A 21489-nucleotide genomic window follows, 5' to 3' on the forward strand; every position below is an offset into this window, starting at 1 on the left:
ATCAATACTTAATTGCTGGGGGAGGAACCAAGATGGTGGAGGAGAAAGACACACATACACTAGCTCCGAACCCATAGCCCATAAAATACCTGTAAAGAAGAACTCCTAACAAATTCTGGAGCAGCAGAAGCCACCGAACAACGGAGTGGAGGAGATTTCTGTTCCAGAGAGCCCTGAAAAAAAGACACAAAAGGTCTGTCGCACTCCGGACCCAGAGCAGAGCCCAGCCCTGCCTTGGCCGTGGCACCAAGAGGAGAGGATCCCAGCAGGCTTCAGGGACAGAATCTCCAGCAGCCACGCAGGTCCCTCCACCCACAGGCGCTGGGGGTAACTGAGAGAGTCTTTTTGGCTTGCCTGGAGGGGAGCTGGTGTCTCCATGGCTCGGGCCTCCTCGGGAGGCAGCAGCGGAGGCAGTAGTGGACAGGGGCTCCCCAAGCAGGCAGGAGCTAGGATCCAGTGTTGAAGGTCTCCACATAAACCCCCTAAGGAAACTGAGCCCAGTGAGGTGGCCCTGCCTCCACCTGTGCAGCTGAACTTAATCTCACACTGAATAGCAGCCTCCCCCACCCAAAGCCCTGAGGCTGGGAAGCAGCATTTGAATCTCAGGCCCCAAGCCCTGGCTGCAAAGGTCTGGAGGTGAGGTGGGGGAAAGAAAATTCAGAAGTCAAGTCACTGGCTGGGAAAATGCCCAGAAAAAGGGAAAAAAAAATAAGACCATAGAAGATTATTTTCTTGGTGAAAAAATATATCCTCCCTTCCTTTCTGATGAGGAAGAACAATGCTTACCATCAGGAAAAGACACAGAAGTCAAGGCTTCTGTATCCCACACATGCAGAACAAATATTCAATGGGCTCAGGCCATGGAAGAGCTCAGAAAGGATTTTGAAAATCAAGTTAGAGAGGTGGAGGAAAAACTGGGAAGATAAATGAGAGAGATGCAAAAAAAGCATGAAAAGCAGGTCAACACCTTGCTAAAGGAGACCCAAAAAAATGCTGAAGAAAATAACACCTTGAAAAATAGGCTAACTCAACTGGCAAAAGACGTCCAAAAAGGCAATGAAGAGAAGAATGCTTTCAAAAGCAGAATTAGCCAAATGGAAAAGGAGGTTCAAAAGCTCACTGAAGAAAATAGTTCTTTCAAAATTAGAATGGAACAGATGGAGGCTAATGACGTTATGAGAAACTGAGAAATCACAAAACAAAAACAAAAGAATGAAAAAATGAAAGATAATGTGAAATATCTCATTGGAAGAACAACTGACCTGGAAAATAGATCCAGGAGAGACAATTTAAAAATTATGGGACTACCTGAAAGCCATGATCAAAAAAAAAAAGCCTACACATCATCTTTCATGAAATTATCAAGGAAAACTGCCCTGAGATTTTAGAACCAGAGGGCAAAATAAGTATTCAAGGAATCCACAGATCACCACCTGAAAGAGATCCAAAAAGAGAAACTCCTAGGAACATTACGGCCAAATACCAGAGTTCCCAGGTCAAGGAGAAAATATTGCAAGCAGCTAGAAAGAAACAATTCAAGTATTGTGGAAATACAATCAGGATAACACAAGATCTAGCAGCTTCCATATTAAGGGATCGAAGGGCGTGGAATAAGATATTCCAGAAGTCAAAGGAACTAGGACTAAAACCAAGAATCACCTACCCAGCAAAACAGTATAATACTTCAGGGGAAAAATGGTCTTTCAATGAAATAGAGGACTTTCAAGCATTCTTGATGAAAAGACCAGAGCTGAAAAGAAAATTTGACTTTCAAACACAAGAATGAAGAGAAGCATGAAAAGGTAAACAGCAAAGAGAAGTCATAAGGGACTTTGCTAAAGTTCAACTGTTTACATTCCTACATGGAAAGACAATATTTGTAACTCTTGAAACTATTCAGTATCTGGGTAGTTGGTGAGATTACATACACACACACACACACACGTGGGTGCACGCACAGAGAGAGACAGAGAGCACAGAGTGAATGGAATACGATGGGATCATATCTTTAAAAAAATGAAATTAAGCAGTGAGAGAGAAATACATTGGGAGGAGAAAGGGAGAAATGGAATGGGGCAAATTATCTCTCATAAAAGAGGCAAGGAAAAGACTTTTAAGTGGAGGGAAAAAGAAGGGAGGTGAGAGAAAAACGTGAAGTTTACTCTCATCACATTCCACTAAAGGAAGGAATAAAATGCACACTCATTTTGGTATGAAAACCTATCTTACAGTACAGGAAAGTGGGAGAGAAGGGGACAAGCAGAGTGGGGGGGAGGATGCAAGGGAGGGCAATGGGAGGAGGGAGCAATTTGAAGTCAACACTCTTGGGGAGTGACAGTATCAAAGGAGAGAATAGAAGCAATGGGGGGCAGGATAGAATGAAGGGAAATATAGTTATTCTTACACAACATGACTATTATGGAATTCATTTGCAAAACTACACAGATATGGCCTATATTGAATTTCTTGCCTTCCAAAGCGAATGGGTGGCGAGGGAGGGATGAAGAGAAGTTGGAACTCAAAGTTTTAGGAACAACTGTCAGGTACTGTTCTTGCTACTAGGAAATAAGAAATACAGGCAAAGGGGTGTAGAAAGTTATCTGGCCCTCCAGGACAAAAGAGAAGATGGGGATAAGGGAAGGGAGGGATGATGGAAGAGAGGGCAGATTGGTGATAGGGGCAATTAGAATGCTCGGTGTTTTGGAGTGGGGGGAGGGGACTAATGGGGAGAAAATTTGGAACCCAAAATTTTATGAAAAGGAATGTTAGAAGTTAAATAAATTAATTAAAAACGAACAAAAAACTAAAAAAAAAAATCATAATCCTATAATATGTTGTTTACAAGAAACACTTCTGAAACAGGAGGATTCACACAGGGTAAAAGTAGAAGCCTGGAGCAGAATAGATTAATCTTCAGTTGAAATAAAAAAAAAAAAAGTAGAGGTAGCAATCCTAACATCAAACAAAGCAAAAGTAAAAATATATCTAATCAAAAGAGATAAGGAAGGAAACTATATCCTGCTAAAAAACACCATAGACAAGGAAGCAATTTCACAGCTAAACATGTATGCTCCAAGTGGTATAGCATCCAAATGCTTAGAGGAGAAGTTATGGGAGGTACAGGAAGAAATAAACAGCAAAACAATACTAGTTGGGGGCCTCTGCCTTCCCGTTTCTGAACTTGATAAATCTAACCTCAAAATAAACAAGAAAGAAATCAAGGAGGTGAATAGAACCCTGGATACGGTAGATATGATAGATCTCTGTTGAAAATTGAATAGGGATAGAAAGAAATATACCTTTTTCTCAGCGGTACATGGCACCAATACAAAAATTGACCATGTTCTAGGCCATAAAAACCTCACAGTCCAGTACAGAAAGGCAGAGATAATCAATGCATCCTTCTCAGATCATAGTGCAATAAAACTTATATGTAATCAAAGGCCATGGAAATATAAACCAAACCTAATTAGAAACTAAACAATCTAATCCTAACGAATGTGTAAATTAAACAAAATTTATAGAAACAATCAACAACTTCATTCAAGAAAATGACAATAACGAGGCAACCTACCAAATATGATGGAATACTGCAAAACCAATTCTTAGGGGAAGTTTTATATCTTTTAATGCCTACATGAATAAAATAGAGAAAGAGGAGATCAATGAATTAGGCAAGCAGCTGAAAAAGCCTGAAAAAGAACAATTTGAAAATCCCCAAGTAAATACCAAATTAGAAATACTGAAAACTAAAGAGAGATTAATAAAATTGAAATTAAGAAAACTGTTGAACTAATAAAGAAAACTAGGAGTTGGTTTTATGAAAAAACCAATAAAACTGATAAACCTTGGGTCAATTTGATTAAAAAAAAGAAAGAAGAAAACCAAATTACCAATATCAAAAATGAAAAGGGTAAACTCACCTCCAATGAGGAGGAAATTAAAATAATAAGAAGAAATTACTTTGCCTAACTATATATCCATAAGTTCGACAATCTAAATGAGGTGGATGATTAATTTAAGAGACATAAATTGACCAGATTAAGTTGAATACTTAAATAACTCCATCTCAGAAAAAGAAATTGAACAAGCCATCAATGAACTCCCTAGGAAAATATCTTCAGGGACAGATCGATTCACAAGTGAATTCTATCAAACATTTAAAGAACAGTTAATTCCAATACTATATAGACTATTTGGGAAAATTGAGGAAGAAGGAATCCTCCCAAATTCTTTTTATGATGCAAATATGGTTTTGATACCTAAACCAGGAAGAGCGAAAACAGAGGAAGAAAATTATAAACCAAACTTTTCTAATGAATATAGATGCAAACGTTTTAAATAAGATTTTAGCAAAAAGATTACACAACTTTTCACAAGAAAAATATATTATGATCAGTTAGGATTTATACCAGGAATGCAGGGTTGGTTCAATATTATGAAAACTCTTAACATTATTTGTCATATCAACAACAAAACTAACAGAAACCAAATGATTATCTCAATAGATGCAGAAAAAGCTTTTGACAAAATACCACACCCATTCCTATTGAAAACAATGGAGAACATAGGAATAAATGGAACTTTCCCTAAAATAAAAAGCAGTATATACCTTCAGCGAGCATTATATGCAATAGGGATAAGTTAGATGCACTCCCAATAAGATCAGGAGTGAAACAAGGATGTCCATTATCACTCTATTATTCAATTTAGTACTAAAAATGTTAGCTGTAGCAGTAAGAGAAGAAAAAGAAATTGAAAGAATTAGAATAGGCAAAAAAAAGTAAGTTATCACTCTTTACAAATGATATGATGATATTCTTAGAGAATCTCAGAGAATCAAGTAAAAAACAATCTTGAAATAATAAACAATTTTTGCAAAGTTGCAGGTTACAAAATAAACCCACACAAATCTTCTGCATTTCTATATATTACTAACAAAGCACAATAGCAAGACATAGAGAAATCCTATTTAAAGCTAGGGTAGACACTATAAAATATTTGGAAATATACCTGCCAAAACAAACCCAGGTGCTATGTGAACCGAATTACAAAACACTTTTTGCACAAATAAAGTCAGATCTAATAAGTGGGAAAATATCAGTTGCTCATGGGTGGGTCTAGTCAATATAATAAAAATGACAATTCTACCTAAATTAATTTACTTATTCAGTACCACAACAATCAAACTATCAGATGATCATTTTTTAGAGCTAGAAAAAATAATATTAAAATTCTTCTGGAAGACAAAAGTTTCAGAATATCAAGGAAACTAATGAAAAGAAATAGTAGGGCAGGTGGCCTAGTTCTACCAGATCTCAAATTGTATTATCAAGCAGCAATTTTCAAAACCACTTGGTACTGGCTAAGAAACAAAAGGGTAGACCAGTGGGATAGGTTAGGTACCCAAGACACAGTAGTCTATGAATATAGCAGTCTACTGTTTCATAAACCTAAGGACCCCAGCTTCTGGGATAAGAACTCACTGTTTGACAAAAATTGCTGGGAAAACTGGATAACAGTGTGACAGAAACTAGGCATAGACCAATGCCTGACACAGTACACAATAATAAAGTTCAAATGGGTACATAATCTAAGTATAAAGATTGATACTATAAACAAGTTAGTGGAGCAAGGAATAGTATATTTATCATATTTATGGAGAAGGGAAGAATTTTTGACTAAACAAGAGATAGAAAACATTATGAAGTACAAAATGGATAATTTTGATTACATTAAATTGAAAAGTTTTTGCACAAGCAAACCAAATGCAACCAAGATTAAGAGAGAAGCAGAAAACTGGGAAAGAATTTTTGCAACTAGTGTGATAAAGGCCTCATTTCTAAAACATATAGAGAACTGAGTCAATCGTACAAGAATACTAGTCATTCCCCAACTGATAAATAGTCAAAAGATATGAACAGGCAGTTTTCAGAGAAAGAAATTAAAACTATTTATAGTCATAGACAAATGCTCTAAATCACTATTAATTAGAGAGATGCAAGTGAAAACAACTCTGAGACATCACATCACACCTATCAGACTGGCTAACATAAGAAAACAGGATGATGATAAATGTTGGAGAAGATGGGGGAGAGTTGGAACTCTAATTCATTGTTGGTGGAGCTGTGAGCTGATACAACCATTCTGGAGAGCAATTTGGAACTATGCCCAAAGGGCTACAAAAATGTGTATACCCTTTGACCCAGCAATACTGCTTCTAGGACTGTATCACCAAGAGATCATAAAAGTGGGAAAGGGTCCCACATGTACAAAAATTTTCTTAGCAACACTCTTTGTGGTGACCAAAACTGGAAATCAAGGGGATGCCCATCAATTGGGGAATGGCTGAATAAACTGTGGCATATTAATACAATAGAATCCTATTGTAGTATAAGAAATGATGAACAGGAAGACTTCAGAGAGACCTGAAAAGACTTATATGAACTGATGCTAACAGAAAGGAGCAGAACCAAGAGAACTTTGTACACAGCAACAACCACAGTGTGTGAGGATTTTTTCTGGTAGACTTAGAACTTCATTGCAATGCAAGGACTTAAATAATTCCCAATGGTCTATTAAGGCAAAATGCCATCCACATCCAGAGAAAGAACTATGGAATTCGATCACAGAATGTAGCAGATCATTTTCTTTTGTATTATGTTTTCGTTTGTTTTATGATTTCTCCCATTCATATTAATTCTTCTATGTAACATGACTAAGGTGAAAATGCATTTAATAGGAATGAATGTGTAGAACCTATGTAAAATTTTATGCTGTCTCAGGGAGGAGCAAGGGAGGGAGGGAGGGAGGGGAAAAATCTAAGTTATATGGAAGTGATTGTAGAACACTGTAAATAAATAAAATAATTTTAAAAAGTACTATCTCGGAAGAAATGAAAACTTACAGACCCCTAGAAGCATATCTGAAAACAACTGCATAAAACCCTTGAACCTTGGAACAAAGCACCTTCCGCCCTGGAAGCAGAGCCTTTATTTTAGCAAAACTTTAAAAGCCAAGTAATAGGCTGGGAAAATGAGCTAACAACAGGAAAAATAAACTCTGAGTAGAAAGTTACTTTGCTGACAAGGAAGATCAAAACACACACTTAGAAGAAGACAATAAAGTCTAAGCTCGTACATCCAAAGTCTCCAAGAAGAATATGAATCGATCTAGGGCCATGGAAGAGCTCAAAATCGATTTTGAAAATCAAGTAATACAGGTAGAGGAAAAAGTGGGAAGACAAATGAGAGCGATGCAAGAAAATCTTGAAAAATGAGTCAATAGTTTGCTAAAGGAGACCCAAAAATGTTGAAGAAAATAACACCTTTAAAAATAGATTACCCCAAATGGTAAAAGAGGTCCAAAAAGCCAATGAGAAAAATACCTCAAAAAGTAGAATTGAGGGGGGAGGAGTGTGGGAAGATGGTGAAGTAGGTGAGAAAATTCCAAGCTCTCAAGATTTGCACCCACAAAAGAGTTAAAATAGCATCTTATGGTGAAAAAAGTGTGGGTGGTGATAATAAGAATAGGGGCACAACAGGGGTCTTCCTGGGAGAGAAAATAAAAATCCCAGGATGAGGTTTGGTCCCTGTGAAGGGAAAATATCTCCAAGTTATGTTCCATTTTATTGAGTTCATCCTTCATTATTGAAGAAGACCATAACATCAGAGAAATGATGTCAGGATTTGCACTTAGCTTTGTTTTGAGTGAAGGAGGGCTGTGCAAAGTCACCAGCTTCACTTTCTCCTCTTGAGTCATCTGGATGCAGTTGCCAGATAATCATCAGGATGCCTTGAGATGACCAAACATGCATTGGGAGACCTTGGCCTTCTCAGGTACTCACTTAGAGGGAGGTAACACCCATTAAGTTGCATAGGCCTCTTTAAGAAGTAGTCAGGGAATAGCCCTATTAATTAACAAAATAGAAAAAAATAGCTAAATCACTTTGAGAGGGAAAGAGGAACTGTTACTAGTGATAATCACTCTAAGCCAGCCATTAACTGGAGCTCAGGCAGGGATTTATTGTTGTGTAACCTATGGGCTTCAGAATGCACTGTGTTTAAGGTTTTGGGAATAACAAAGAAGGAAGGCAGGAAGGAAGGCAGGAAGGAAGGAAGGAAGGAAGGAAGGAAGGAAGGAAGGAAGGAAGGAAGGAAGGAAGGAAGGAAGGAAGGAAGGAAGGAAAGAAGGAAGGAAGGAAGGAAGGACATCTAGCCAGTAAATTCCAAAGAAAGGGAAAAGCATGACATCTAGGAGTTCTGGAATTTGGCTCCAATATTCCTAGGAGTTTTTCTTTTGGGATCTCTTTCAGGAGGTGATTGGTGGATTCTTTCAATATCTATTTTACCCTCTTATTCTAGAATATCTGGTCAGTTTTCCTTCATAATTTCTTTTTTTCGCTTTATTTATTTATTTAACTTTTAACATTCATTTTCACAAAATTTTGGGTTCCAAATTTTCTCCCCTTGTGTCCTCTCCCCCCACCCCAAAACACCAAGCGTTCTAATTGCCCCTATATGCCAATCTGCCCTCTCTTCTATCATCTCTCTCTGCCCTTATCTCCATACTATACCCCTTTACCTATATTTCTTATTTCCTAGTGGCAAGAACAGTACTCGACAGTTGTTCCCAAAATTTAGAGTTCCAACGTCTCTTTCTCCCTCCCTCCCCACCCCTTCCCTTTGGAAGACAAGCAATTCAGTATAGGCCAAATCTGTGTAGTTTTGCAAATGACTTCCACAATAGTAGTGTTGTATAAGAACTAATTATATTTCCCTCCATCCTATCTTGTCCCCCATTACTTCTGTTCTCTCTTTTGATCCTGTCCCTCCCCATGAGTGCTGACCTCAAATTGCTCCCTCCTCCCCATGTCCTCCCTTCCATCATCCCCCCCTCCCTGCTTATCCCCTTATCCTCCACTTTCCTGTATTGTTAGACAGGTTTTCATACCAAAATTAGTGTGCATTTTATTCCTTCCTTTAGTGGAATGTGATGAGAGTAAACTTCACGTTTTTCTCTCACCTCCCCTCTTTATCCCTCCACTAATAAGTCTTTTGCTATCCTCTTTTATGAGAGATAATTTGCCCCACTCCATTTCTCCCTTTCTCCTCCCAATATCTTTCTCTCTCACTGCTTAATTTCATTTTTTAAGATATGATCCCATCCTCTTCAATTCACTCTGTGCACTCTGTGTGTGTGCGTGTGTGTATGTGTGTGTGTGTGTGTGTGTGTGTGTGTGTGTGTGTGTAATCCCACCCAGTACCCAGATACTGAATAGTTTCAAGAGTTACAAATATTGTCTTTCCATGTAGGAATGTAAACAGTTCAACTTTAGTGAAGTCCCTTATGACTTCTCTTTGCTTTTTACTTTTTCATGCTTCTCTTCATTCTTCTGTTTGAAAGTCAAATTTTCTTTTCAGCTCTGGTCTTTTCATCAAGAATGTTTGAAAGTCCTCTATTTCATTGAAAGACCAATTTTTCCCCTGAAGTATTATACTCAGTTTTGCTGGGTAGGTGATTCTTGGTTTTAGTCCTAGTTCCTTTGACTTCTGGAATATCCTATTCCACTCCCTTCGATCCCTTAATGTAGACGCTGCTAGATCTTGTGTTATCCTGATTGTATTTCCACAATACTTGAATTGTTTCTTTCTAGCTACTTGCAATATTTTCTCCTTGACCTGGGAACTCTGGAATTTGGCCACAATGTTCCTAGGAATTTCTCTTTTTGGATCTCTTTCAGGTGGTGATCTGTGGATTCCTTGAATACTTATTTTGCCCTCTGGTTCTAGAATCTCAGGGCAGTTTTCCTTGATAATTTCATGAAAGATGATGTCTAGGCTCTTTTTTTGATCATGGCTTTCAGGTAGGCCCATAATTTTTAAATTGTCTCTCCTGGATCTATTTTCCAGGTCAGTTGTTTTTCCAATGAGATATTTCACATTCTCTTCCATTTTTTCATTCTTTTGCTTTTGTTTTGTGATTTCTTGGTTTCTCATAAAGTCATTAGCCTCCATCTGTGCCATTCTAATTTTGAAAGAACTATTTTCTTCAGTGAGCTTTTGAATCTCCTTTTCCATTTGGCTAATTCTGCTTTTGACAGCCTTCTTCTCCTCATTGGCGTTTTCAACCTCTTCTGCCAACTGAGTTAGCCTATTTTTCAAGGTGTTATTTTCCTCAGCATTTTTTTGGGTCTCCTTTAGCAGAGTGTTTACTTGTTTTTCATGCTTTGCTTGCATGTCACTCATTTATCTTCCCAGTTTTTCCTCCACCTCTCTAACTTGATTTTCTAAATCCTTTTTGAGCTCTTCCATGGCCTGAGCCCATTGCGTGGGCTGGGATACAGAAGCCTTGATTTCTGTGTCTTTCCCTGATCGTAAGCATTGTTTTTCCTCATCAGAAAGGAAGGGAGGAAATGCCTGTTCACCAAGAGAGTAACATTCTATAGTCTTATTTTATTTCCCTTTTCTAGGCATTTTCCCAGCCAATGACTTGACTTCTGAGTGTCCTCTCCACCCCCACCTAGCCTCCAGATCCACCCAGCCAGCACTTGGGGTCTGAGATTCAAATGCTGCTTCCCAGCCTCAGGGCTTTGGGCGGGGGCAGAGCTGCTATTCAGTGTGAGATTAAGTTCAGCTGCTCAGGTGGGGTCAGGGCAGCCTCCTGGGCTCAGTTCCCTCAGGGGGTTTATGCAGAGACCTTCAACAATTGATCCAGCCTTCTGCCTGCTTAAGGAGCCCTTGTCTGCTGCAGCCCCTGCTGCTGCCTCCAGAGGGGGCCTGAGTTATGGGGGCACTCCACATCCCTCTCGACCTGCCGAAGAGACCCTCTCACTGACCCTTGTCACCTGTGGGTGGGGGACCTGCGCGGCCGCTGGAGATTCTGTCCCTGAAGCCTGTTCGGATATGCTCCTTTCCGCGCCGCGCCGCCAAGGCAGGGTTGGGCTCTGCTATGGGTCCGGGGCGTGAGGGACCTTTTGGGAGAGGTTTTCAGGCTCTCTGGAGCAGAAATCTCCTCCGCTCCATTGTTCTGTGGCTTCTGCTGCTCCAGAATTCGCAGGTGGTTCTTTTTTTACAGATATTTTATGGGCAGTGGGCTTGGAGGTAGCATATGTGCGTCTTTCTACTCCACCACGCCTCCTTGATAATTTCTTAAAAGATGATGTCTAGGCTGTTTTTTGATCATGACTTTCAGGTAGTTCAGTAATTTTTCAATTGTCTCTCCTGAATGTATTTTCTAGGTCAATTTTTTTCCAGTGAGATATTTCACATTGTCTGCTATTTTTTCATTCCTTTGGCTTTGTTTTATAATTTCTTGTTTTATCATAGTCATTAGCTTTCATCTGCTCTCTTCTAATCTTCAAAAAATTATTTTTTTCAGTGAGCTTTTGGACCTCCTTTTGCATCTTGCCAATTCTGTATTAGGGCATTCTTCTCCTCATTGGCTTTTTTGTTTTTTAAGATGGTGTTTTCTTCAGCCATTTTGTGGTCTATTTTACCAAGCAGTTGACTCATTTTTCATGATTTTCTTGCATCGCTCTCATTTCTCTCTCCAATTTTTGCTGTACTTCTCTTATTTGATTTTCAAAATTCATTTTGAGCATGTCTATGGCTTAAGACCAATTCATATTTTTCTTGGATGCTTTGGATGGTGGAGGTTTGACTTTGTTGTCTTCTGTTTGTATACTTTGGTCTTCTTTGTCATCAAAGTAAGATTCTATAGTCTGATTATTTTTGGCTCATTTTCATATCTATTTACTTGACTTCTGAGTTCTTTGCCAAGGTAGTTCTATGCTTTCATTGGAGGTGGAGGGTGTACTGTCAGCCGCTCGATTGTCCCACAATCTGTGGGCCTAGAGTTCCAAAAACAGTCACTGCTGCTGTCCCTTCCCCTGCTGCTGTTGCTGCTATTGCTGCGGGTTCCTCCTCTATGGGTTTTTCCTCTATGTGCTTCTCCACCTGGTCCACTGCCCTGGGGCTGTGTCAGGAGCAATCTATCACCTTACACAGGTCCCACAGGTTTTTTCAGTGACATTCCAATTTGTACTGTGCATTATGGGATAGTGAATTCTGGAAACTGCTACAGGTCCCCAAGATTTAGTCCCCCCAAAACCTGCTCAAGTCCCATCTATCTTGGGGTGGTCCACACTCTACTAGGCTCTGCTCCCAGTATGGAGCAATAGACACCTCCCAGCAACCTTCCAGGATGTCTCGGGCTGGGGAATTGCTTTGCTCCATTATTCTGTGGATTCTGCAACTCCAGCATTTCTTATACAGGAATTTGGCTGAGATTGGGGGGAGAGCACTAGTCATTCTGTGCTGTTTCTCTGCCATCTACCCCCCGCCCCCAGTATAAAAGTCTTATAAGTTTAGAAGAAATAAACCAGTAGGGGCATAGAGAGGGGGGAGAGATAAGGATGGATCCTTACGGGGGAGGGGGTGGAAATAGGAAAAAGGGGGGTAAAGAAGGCTGTTAGATTAATGGGAATGTGATGATAGGAGGATAGGCAAATAATAGGAGGGAAAGGTAGTCGGTAGAAAGAAAGTAGAGGAGGCAAGAGGGATAGGAAACGAGATATGCACAAATATAAAAAACAATGATCAGGAATGGATTATGTTTGGAAAAGTATATGTCTATATATGTATGTGTGTGTACATATGTATGCATAGCTATAGAGAAACATATCTAAACTTTATTATAGCCTTCGGGGGGGAGTGGGAGGATGAGCAAAAGAACAAAGTAAAAAAGTGTCCAGCACAGAACAGAAGAACTCACAAGGAAGCAAAGGAAAGATGGACAATTTTCAACACAACAAGTATTATTTATCATATAAGAATTTTTGAAATGAAAATTTATTGTTACATAACTTGCATCCCCTCTTATGTTCTGCTATGCACATGACATGCTTTTTTTTAACTTTGTATCTGCGCTCCAATATTTGAGTTTATCGTATGTTTTTCATTCTTCTTTGTACCCTGCATTTGTGTTCTGGTGTTTTGAGTCTAAAATAAAATGAAAAATCAAAAAAAAGCAGAATTGGAAAGATAGAAAAGGAGGTAGAATAGCTCACTGAAGAAAATAAATGTTTAAAAATTAGAATGAAGCAGATGAAAGCTAATGACTATGAGAAACCGAGAAATTATAAAACAAAACCAAAAGAATGAAAAAATAGAAAACAATGTGAAATATCTCATTTGAAAAACAACTGACCCATAAAATAGATCCAGGAGAGATAATTTAAAAATTTTTGGTCTACCCGGAAACATGATCAGAAAAAGAGCCTAGACATTGTCTTCCAAGAAATTATCAATGAAAACTGCCCTGGTATTCTAGAATCAGAGGGTAAAATAGAAATAGAAAGAATCCACTAATCACCTTTTGAAAGAGATCCCAAAATGAAAACTCCTAGGAATAGGATAGCAAAATTCCAGAGTTCCCAGGTCAAGGAGAAAAATATTACAACCTGCCAGAAAGAAACAATACATATACTGTGGAAAAACAATCAGGATAACACAGAATTAAGCAGCTTCTACACTAACGGATCAGAGGAGTTGGTATATGATAATCCAGAGATCAAAAGAGCTAGGATAAAAAGCAAGAATCGCCTACCCAGCAAAACTGAGTGAAATTCTTTGTTGGAAAAATGGAATTTGAATAAAATAGAGGACTTCCAAGCATTCATTTTCAAAAGACCAGAGCTGAATAGAAAATTTAACTTTCAAATACAAGAGTCAAGAGAAACACGAAAAGATAAACAGGAAAGAGAGCCAAAAGGGAGTCATTAAAGTTGAACTGTGTACATTCCCACATGGAAAGATGATACTTGTAACTCATGAAAACTTTCTTAGTATTAGGGCAGTTAAAGGGAATACATACTCACACATATACACACACATATACATATATACACATACATATTCATATATATGCATGTGTGTCTACATGTGCGTGTGTGCGCACACATATATGTGTGGATGTATATGTGTGTATGTCTATATTATCTATGTGTAGGTATATGTGCATGTATATGTGTATATATATGTATATGTGTGTGTGTATATATATGTATATGTGCGTATGTGTATATTTGTGTATATACACACACAGAGGGCACAGGGTGAGCTGAATATGAAGGAGGCATACCTAAAAAGACAGAATTAAATGTTGAGAGGAATGTTCTGGGAGAAAGAGAAAGAGAGAGGTAGAATGTAGTAAATCATCTCACATAAAAGAGACAAGAAAGAGCTTTTGACAATGGAGGGTAAGAGGGGGTAGGTGAGAGTGAATAAGTGAGCCTTACTCTCATCTGATTTGGTTTAAGGAGGGAATAGCACACACTCAATTAGATATGGAAATCTATCTTACCCTGTAGGAAGGCAGGAGGGAAGGAGGAGGATAATAGAAGAGACAACAGATTCGGGGAAGGGGTAATCAGAAGGAAACATCATTGTGGGGAGACAGTTCAAGGGAGAGAATGGAATAAATGGAGGACTGGATAGGACAGAGGGAAAGGTGGTTAGTCTTTCACAGCATGACTATTATGGAAGTGTTTTGCATGGCTACACATGTAGCCAGGTGTGAGTTGTGGAGGGCCCAGTTGTGAGTGTAATATGAATGGATGATATCCAAAAAATAAAATTAAGCAGTGAAACTTACTGGGAGGAAAAAAGGGAGAGGAACAATGGGATTATTATCTCACATAAAAGCAGCAGGAAAAAGCTCCTACAGTGGAGGGAAAAGGGGGAAGGTGAGGGAGAGTGAGTGAACTTTACTCTCATCAAAACTGTCTCCAAGAGGGAATAACATACGCACTCTGTTGCGTATAGAAATCTATCTTACCCTACAGGAAAGTAGGATGAGAAAAGGGTTGGGGGGTGATAGAAGGGAGAGAATATTGGGGGAGGGAGTAGTCAAAAACAAAACACTTCTTAAAAGGAACATGGTGAAAGGAGATAGAAAATAGAATAAATGAGGTGGATAGGAGGGAGGGAAATAGAGTTAGCAGTATTGTAGGGCAAAATAGATTTCTATACAGCACTGCCTGTATATTTCCCATTTCCACATAAAAACAATTTTTGAACATTTGTTTTTAAAACTTTGAGCTCCATATTCCCCATATTCCACCCTTCCCCACTGAGAAAACAAGCAGATATAGATTATACACTTGCAGTCATGCAAAACACTTCCATAACAGTCATGTTGCGAAAGACTAAATTTATTTACCTCCGTTCTATTCTGACCTCCATTTATTCTGTTCTCTTCTTTAACCTTGTCACTCCTCAAAAGTGTTTGCTTCTGATTGCCCCCTCCTCCCATTTGCCCTCTCTTCCATCACTCCTCGATCCCCTCCCCCCTAATTTCCTGTAGGGTAAGATAGATTTTCATACCCAACTGGGTGTATATATTATTCCCTCCTTAAGGCAAATCCAATGAGAGTAAGGTTCACTCATTCCCTCCCACCTCCTCCATCTTCCCCTCTACTGTTAAAAGGTTTTTCTTTTCTCTTTTAGTGAGATAATTTAACCCATTCTATCTTTCCCTTTCACCTTTTCCCAATATATTCTTCTCTCATCCCTTACTTTTATTTTTAGATGTTATCCCTTCATATTCATCTCACCCTGTGCCCTCTGCACACATACAAACACACACTCTCACACACACACACATATATACACAGACATATATATATATCAGGTTGCCTTGCTGTAGTTAAACCTCTGGATAAAACACTGAGACAGTAGGCACATGGCATTAGATCTTGCCCTGGCTACATCTTTAACAGGCGTATTCAATGAATGGGCATTACCTCACCCTAAGTAAGTAACTGCAAAGACCTTGGCCTAAAGGGTCCAAGGCCTCCCAGTGTACCCTGGGTCATCTCTAGTCATCCTGATGAATATTTGGTCACTGGATTCGGATGGCTCTGGAGGAGAAGTGAGGCTGGTGACTTTGCACAGCTCTCATTCACTCAAAACAAAGTCAAGTGCAAGTCATGTCATCATTTCTCTGATGGCATGGTCTTTGACAATGAAGGATGAACATATTATATGTATATGTATGTATATATGTACATAGATATATATGTGTGTGTGTGTGTGTGTGTGTGTGTGTGTGTGTGTGCGTGCGTGCGTATTCGACAAGGAAAGACCTTCACTTGGCTTGAGTTAACAAGTTTCATCCACATTCAGAGGCTTCTCTTCCACTCCTTGCCAAAATCAAAACAGCCCCACAGCGGCAAACCTTGTCCTAAGATCATCAAATAACTTCTGTTCTTGCTTCTGAACCACTGTTAGCCAGCATGCCCACCCCTCCGGGGCAGAGGGGATGCCGGGTCCCCAGCCACTGGTCTCCCTCCCAGTACAGAGCCCAATGAAGGATAGGTTTGGAACAATCCAACAAGACTGACTGGTAAATATTCTCAGACTCTCTTTTGGGCCCTAAACTCACCATCTTCTCCATGTAGAACCCCACCTCCTAGAATGTAGGGATGGGATGCAGGAAGTGAGCCTAGAGGGATTTTCTCCTTCAGGTCTAGGTTTCCCACCACCCCATCACCCCTCCTTTTCTCACAGTGAGTTCTGCGACACACCTGGCCCCAGGTCACAACCCCTATCGTTCCCAGCCCTTCATCCCCCAATAAGGCCACCCTCTAACCTGGCACTGGATGGCATTCCAAGAAAGAGTGTGTGAGGGTTGTGACCAGTGCCTGCTAGCAGGGTTCAACAAAGGAGAGAAAGGAAGCAGTAATCAGAGACTCTTCACAAGAAACCAGAAGCACTTCAACTCATCCAGCATAAGGGACTGAAGAAGAGCCCTGCTGTGCAGATATGGTACAGGGGAGAATCAAAAAATTCAGGTTCGAATTCACACCCCAACCCATGCCATATGAACACGGGACAGTCTCTGAACTTGAGATTGGAAGAAGAGCAGGTGGACCTAGAAAACCTCTGGAATCCTTGAGAATGCTAATCCCAAGGTTCCTCGGATCCGAAATCAATAAAAAGAGGGACCAAAGAAATGTACACTGAGTAACTTGCAGGAGTCAGGTAGGGGATGCCCTGAGTTGGAACTTGTGCTTCCCCTCCTCCTGAGGCATTATAGAGGGGGAGGGCATTGGGTTCGGTGTCAGGAAGTCCTGGATTCACATTTCCCCTCCCTTCCTAGCTGTGTGACCATGGGCCAGGCATTGACTTCTCTGTGCCTCAGGGTTCCTCATCTCCATCACCTCTTCTGCTCTCCTGCCTCTGTTCATCCCATCCCACCCTATCCCCTACCCCTGCCCCCCCGGATGGAGGAGGAACCTGGGGGGGTCCAACATCAAAACCAAAAGTACCCCACACTCCCCCTCAGGCACCGCCCCTCGGCATACCCTCCCGTGTAAAATGGACACAGCCCGACTAGGGGGGCGGGCTTGAGTCCACCCTCAGCCATCAACTGTACCCCTTCATGTTACAGGTGGGGAAACTGAGAGTGCCAGGGCCTGCCTCAGTTTCCCAGCCACTGTGGAGGAGATGGGACCGCCTAGGTAGATGCAGCTCCCTGCGGGAAAGGGGCCCCTGGATCACCTGCACGATGCTCCTTCTCCTCCTCTTCCTCCTCAGATTCTGTTGCCTCACCCGCAGCCTTCGAAGCTGCAGGAGCAGCCAACACTGAGGACATGCCCTCTACCTGGGAGCGGGGGAGAAGCACTTGGGAGACCAAGGTTGGGCTCTGAGCGCCTATTGGCGCCTGGGGGTCAGTCAATGCTGATTGGAGGAGCTGAGGGGAGCGGGAAAACTATGAGTCCTGGTGTGCCTTGTGGTGGTGCCTCCACCCCTCCCTCTCCCTTAAGCAGATCTCTTAGTCACGATGGCGCGTGCTCAGCAAGTCCTGCATCTCTCTTTGAATGCTGAAACCTTGCGAGATACTTCGGGGTCTGCAGGCCTGGTGTCTTTGCCTTACACCTTTACAAAGCCCTCAGGCTCTCTCAGACTGCCCAGCAGGGGTCCTGGCCGAGCCTCCCCTAGTGCTTATCTTTGACCCATGATGGCTCAGGGTGGATGCAAACAGCAAAAGCCTGGGCCCCCACGGCACCCTGGGCCATCTGCAGTGGTTGGGGGCAGGCTCTGGAACCCCTTGAAATTCTCCTAGACCCCTCCTCTGTCATACCCCTGAGACCATAAGCCTTTCATTATCGCTTGGTCCAATTCTGTATGACCGTCACCTAGCCTAGCCCCCCACTGTTGGTTTTCTCTGGGTCACCTGCAGCTACTGCCCACCCTTGATCCTAAGACCCCTATTCTTTTGGCTCTGACCTCCGGCCACCCCAGACTATAGGTCACTCCCATCAAGGTCCTCCCTAGACCTCTCCTCCCATCACTACTAGGAAAAGCCTAGATCCCTCCCACAGTCTTTATATAAGATCCATCTCAGTCTCTAAGAAGGTGCTCAGATTCAATCTGGCCCGTTTGCATCAGTATTACAAATATTCATGTTCTTTACGAGGCTGGCCAATGTGGCAGATCTTCAATAAACCTTGTTTTTCTTTGGCTGAAAGGACTGAACAGAATTCATTTGGGAAAGACCAAAGTGTTGCTACTTTTGGGCCCCAGCACACCTAAACATCAACAATGACATTACCTTCCTGATGTCATGTTCCTCGTGAGAAACATGCTCACTCTACAAAGAACAATATCAATGTGAAGCCAGGAAAGTTCTCATTACATTTATTTTACCTTCATTCTGAATAAATGGGTAGCTCCCTAATGGAGTACGCTTGTTCAGACAAGTGCAAGATGTTTTATGCTGTTCCCAATTCGAGTTCCTCCACTTGATCTCCATTGGCTAGATGCAACCTCCCTCGAACCACTCAATTCACGTTCCCTTACTTGACATGTTCTCTTCCAAGCAGCTTGTTAAGCCTACAAGCTTCTGGCCTTTCACCTGATCTTTCACCTGGTTCTGCCAGGTCACATCTCGGACTGGAACCAGTCACCACTGACTTACATTCTGTTATCACTCAAAGGTGGCAGGAGTTTGAATCCTATGGAAACAGAATTCCTTCTTCTGTTTCTCACAGTCTTCTTCAAGAAAAAAAGGACAAACAACAGTTTGCAGGATATTAGTCTCTACCTAGTTTTTGCCAAACTATTTTTCAATTTTCCCAGCAATTTCTTTCAAATAGTGAATTGTTCTCCCCAAAATCTGAAGCTTTAGGTTTATTGAACATCAGACTATTATGGTCATTTACTACTACTTTGGATTGTGTACCTCATCTGTTCTTCTGATCTACCACTTTGTTTCTTAGCTAGTATCCAGTTGTTTTGATAATTACTACTTTATTTTTTTTTTTACCAGATTGAGATCTGGGAAGGCTAGGCCACCTTCCTCAGGTGTTTTTGTTTTTCATTGATTCCCTTGATATTCTTGACCTTTTGTTTCTTCAGATGAATTTTGTTATTACATTTTTCTAGCTCTACGGAATAACTCTTTGGTAGTTCATTGGTATGACACTCAATAAGTAAATTAATTTATGTAGAATTGCCATTTTATTATATTGACTTGGCCTACCCATGAGCAATTAATATTTTCCAATTATTTAGATCTGACTTTATTTGTGTGAAATGTATTTGGTCTTTCCTCCTTGTGTCTTGGCCTGGAGCAGGACATGTTTCCTTACTGATAATATATCTTGTCAGTTTCATTCCAAGTAATCCCCTTTCTGACTGACCCGACTCTTTATCAATCCCCCTCTCTCCAAGAAAATGTTTTACTTATCCACCCTAAATTGCCACAGAAGGTTATTGATTGGCTGTGTACTCTAAAAGGGCTTGAAAGATTACCCCCATGAGGTGGAATGTGCTCTTAGCTAGAGCGGATTCCTATACTTGACCCTCAGTCATGGTACCCTTGAAACTCCCAAGTGGTATCATTCCCTGATGAGTTAATAATGGTACACTGTGGGCAGGACCTGGCTTCCTCATCCTGTACCTTCCCCTTTACTGGTATCCTTTTCTGCTCTAGGCACCCTGGATTTAGTGATCTGTGCACATCAGAGGTTCCCAAACTTATTTAGCCTACTGCCTCTTTAAAAAAAAATTATTCAGTGCCCCCCCGGAAATATATTTTCTTTAACTCTTTAACAATTTCTTTTGAAATTTGCATCATTTCAACATACACACACATGTGTGTGTATTAAAATAACACCTCTTAAATTTAATAATTTGTGACTTCTTTCTTGCACTGAAACTCTGGTGATGCAATATTGAATTGTGTAACCACATAGCATCATATTGTAAACAAGTTGTTCCTGTTGATGTATGCTGGACTTCCGACAATGTGTGATACACTCTGTTTACAACACTTGCTTGTTAAGACCTGTCAGTGGACTTGACCACTGATGGCTTACAGCTTGTGTTTTATGTGATTATTTGGAAAATAATGTGATCACTATGACTTTAACACAGTTACACAACAGATGAAACATGTACAAATGTTTTTTTTTTCAAAATGTTCTATTCTTCTTTCTTTATATTTTTACCACTCCCTTGTTTTTATTCAATGCCTCTATTGCACCTGAGGATACTACCGCCACCCTAGATTGTTCAGTTCCCACCCAGGGGCAGTATTGCCCACTTTGCAAACTTGTGAGTAGATGCTTTTCTTTGCAGTAGAATGAATGATTATAAGCACTTTGAGGTCAGAGGTTGCTTTTGTTCATCCTTATTCTTATTCTTCCTGTAAGGCACACAGTAAGAGCTCAAAACGTGGTTGATTGGTTTGTTAATTGAAATTCAAGGTAATTTCTCCTGACAGTAGTAGATGTTGGGAGGGAGTGTCACTATGAAAGGACATATGGAGAGGGAGGGAGTCAGGGATCTAAGAGGCAGAGGTGAAGAGGAAGTACATTCCAGGTTACACAAATGTGTGGAGATGAGAGGTGGCATATTGTGTGTGAGAACCTGTGAGACCATAGTGTGCCTAAGATGAAAGTATTCTCTTTTACAATTCCATAAGCACCTACTATATGCATCATATGCAGATTGCTGTTGTGTGTTTAAGAGGACCATGACATCAGGAATGTGATGCCATGACTTGCAAGTGAATTATATTTAAGTGAGGAAGGGCTGTTCACAGTCACCAACCTCACTTTCTCTCCCAGTGGCCCAGTGACAAGATATAGATCAGGATGACTGGAGACAGCCCTGAATGCATCAGAAGACCTTGCCCATTCAGTGATTAAGGCTAGGTGAGAAATGAGTCAAAGAATGGCCTCTCTTACCCACCTAACAAAAAAAAAATCAACGTGGGAGGGGAAGGCCCTCAGGGTTTTTGGTCAAAACAAAAACAGTTTCTGTTTACATTCACTCTGAGCCATCAGAGCCCAAACAATGACCAGATGGAGATTGAGCTGAAACAGTATTGTTGACCATTCAATGAGAACTAGAGTTATTTTTCTGAGAAGGAAATATAGCTTTCTAACTTTTAGTAAACCTGGAGATATCTGACAAG

The sequence above is a fragment of the Notamacropus eugenii genome, chromosome X (assembly GCF_028372415.1).
Source record: "Notamacropus eugenii isolate mMacEug1 chromosome X, mMacEug1.pri_v2, whole genome shotgun sequence".
NCBI classification, from domain to species: domain Eukaryota; kingdom Metazoa; phylum Chordata; class Mammalia; order Diprotodontia; family Macropodidae; genus Notamacropus; species Notamacropus eugenii.